Below are 3191 nucleotides of genomic sequence, written 5' to 3' on the forward strand. Positions count from 1 at the left end.
TTTTCCAGCCCTCCTTTGCTTTTAAGGGCTGTTTCCCAAGGTACCTTCTGAGTTAATTCCTTGAGAAACCTCAAGTCTGCCCTCCAGAAATCCAGAGTGGAAGTTTTGTTGCTGCTCCTCTTAGCTTGGCTGCATATTGAACACTCAATTATCTCATGGTCACTGGACCCCAGACAGCCTCTAACCACCACATCTCCCACCAGTCCTTCTCTGTTGGTAAAAAGAAGGTCAAGCAAAGCCTTACCCCTGGTAGGCTCACACAGCAGCTGGGATAAGAAACTGTCCTCCATACACTCTACAAACTCTAGACAGCCTCCCTGCTGTGTTAAGTTCCCAGCAGATATCAGTCAGGCTAAAGTTGCCCGTAAGAACAAGGTCTGGTGATCTTGAGACAGCTTCTAGCTGCCTATAGAATGATTCATCAACTTCTTCATCCTGGTTGGGTGGTCTATAACAGACTCAACCAGGATGACGGCCTTGTTGGCCTTCCCTCTAATCCTCACCTGCAGGCACTCAACCTGATTGTCCTTGATCTCCAGTTCCATGGTATCTAGAGCATCCCTGATTTACAGGGCCACCCCTTATCTCAGTCCGGAGAGGGAAAGAGACTCAAGTTCTTTTAGAACATTCCCGTGATGTGAAATTAGAGGCACAAACGAGGCCAAAATATCAACAGCTGGACTATTTATTACATAAATAAAGTGGACATAAGAAGGGGAAAGGGAGCGAGCCTGCACAGGAACGGGAGCCTGACGTCAGCCGCGGGAGTTTTAAATCCCGCCCGGGCTGTGCGCGCGGTGCCAGTTTGGTTCAGTAGCTGCCTAGCGGCTGGTTGACAAAAAAGACCCCAAAAAAAACAACAAAAAAAACCCCTCAAACGTTCCACCATGGTCGTCACTCGGATGAAGGGTAGAAAAGCAGCATCTGCCCAGACAGAGCTGTTTTACCAGCATGCTGGAGCCCAGGCTGCCAGCTGCAGAGAGTGCTTCAGCCTGGCACTTAGAATAGCACAGGAGGGAGAGGACATCTGTGTCAGGTGTGACCAGGTGAATTTTCTCCTCAGCCTGGTGGCAGAGCTAAAGGACGAAGTGGCCGAGCTGAAGGAGGAGGTATCTAGGCTAAGGACAATAAGGGAAAGTGAAAGGGAGTTAGATTTGTGGGAGAAGGCTCTGCAGATCTCCCCTGCTGAGGGAGGGTCCATGGAAACAGAGAGGGATGGATACAGGTCCCTGCCAGGGGTTGCAAGAGAAATCCACCCCGACCCTCTCCTCCTCCTCCGCTGCCCTTGCATAATAAGTATGAGGCCCTGCAGGCTGAGGGCAGTGGGGATGAGAGGGCTGAGGCTGAGAAGCAGGCATCCAGAGGGGAGCCTAAGGCCAAGCGGTCCCCACAGGCTATAACGACCAGCTCCACAAAGAAAAGGAGAAGGTTTATAGTTGTTGGGGACTCTCTCCTGGGAGGTACTGAGGGACCCATATGTCATCCCGACCCATCCCACAGGGAGGTCTGCTCCCTACCAGGGACACAGGTTAGGGACGTTGCAAGGAGACTCCCTAAATTGATCCAGCCCACTGACTATTACACACTGCTGGTGATACAGGCTGGGAGTGATGAGATTGACAGGAAGGGCACCAGGGTGATTAAGAAGGAATTCAGAGCCCTTGGACAACTGATTGATGGGGCAGGAGCTCAAGTGGTGTTCTGCTCAGTTCCCTCAGTGGCAAGGGTGTACGCTGAGAGGAATGGAAGAACCCACACCATCAACAATTGGCTCAGGGGATGATGCCAGCGGCATAGTGTCACAATGCCAGAGGGTCACAGTGCCAGAGTGTCACAATGCAGAGTGTCACAATGCCAGAGTGTCACAATGCAGAGTGTCACATTGCCAGAGTGCCACAAAGTCAAAATGTCACAGTACCAGAGTGTAACAGTACCAGAGTGTCACACTGCGAGAGTGTCACCGTACCAGAGTGTCACAGTCCCAGAGTTTCATAGTGCCAGAGTGTCACAATGCCAGAGTGCCACAATGCAGAGTGCCAAAAGGACAGATTGTCACAGCACCAGAGTGTCACAGTACTAGAGTGTTGCAGCACCAGAGTGTCATAGTGCCAGAGTGTCACAAAGCCAGAGTGCCACAATGCCAGTGTCATAGTGCCAGAGTGTCAAAATGCAGAGCGTCACAGCACCAGAGTGACACAGTGCCAGAGTGCCACAATGCCAGAGTGCCACAATGCCAGAGTGTCAGAGGGCCAGAACATCACAATGCAGAGTGCCACAATGCAGACAGTCACAGTGACAAAGTGTCACAATGCCAGAATGTCACAATGCAGAGTGTCACAATGTCAGTGTCACAGTGCCACAATGACACAATGCCAGAGTGTCACAGTGCCAGAGTGTAAAAGTGCCAGAGTGTCGCAGTGCAGAGTGACACAAAGCCAGAGTGTCACACTACAAGAATATCACAATGCAGAGTGTCACAATTCCAGAGTGCCACAGTGCCAGAGTGCCACAATGAAGGGTGTCACAATACCACAGTGTCACAATGCGAGAGTGCAAAAGTGCCAGAGTGTCATGATGCAGAGTGTCACAATGCCAGAGTGTCACAATGCCAGAGTGTCATGATGCAGAGTGTCACAATGCCAGAGTGTTACAGTGCCAGAGTGTTACAGTGCCAGAGTGTTACAGTGACAGAGTGCAACATTGCCAGAATGTCACAATGCAGAGTGTCACAATGCCAGAGTGTCACAATGCAGAGTGCCACAATGCCAGAGTGTCACATTGCCAGAGTGTCACAGTGCCAGAGTGCCACAATGCCAGAGTGTCACAATGCCACAGTGTCACAGTGTCAGAGTGCCACAATGCCAGAGTGTCACAGTGCCAGAGCATCACAGAGTGTCACAGTTCCAGAGTGTCACAGAGCCAGAGTGTCACAGTTCCAGAGTGTCATAATGCCAGAGTGCCACAATGCAGTGTCACAGTGCAGAGTGTCACACTGCCAGAGTGTCACAATACCAGAGTGTCACAATGCTAGAATGTCACAATGTCACAGTTTCAAAAGGCAAGAATGTCACAGGAACAGAGTTTCACAGTGCCAGAGTGTCACAATGCCAGTGTCAGAATGCAGAGTACAACACTGCCAGAGTGTCTCAATAACAGAGTGTCACAGTGCCGGAGTCTCACAGTGCCAGAGT

This window comes from Melanerpes formicivorus, unplaced genomic scaffold (genome assembly GCF_026170545.1).
Source record: "Melanerpes formicivorus ecotype bairdi unplaced genomic scaffold, bMelFor1.0.p_v2 SCAF_134, whole genome shotgun sequence".
NCBI lineage: Eukaryota > Metazoa > Chordata > Aves > Piciformes > Picidae > Melanerpes > Melanerpes formicivorus.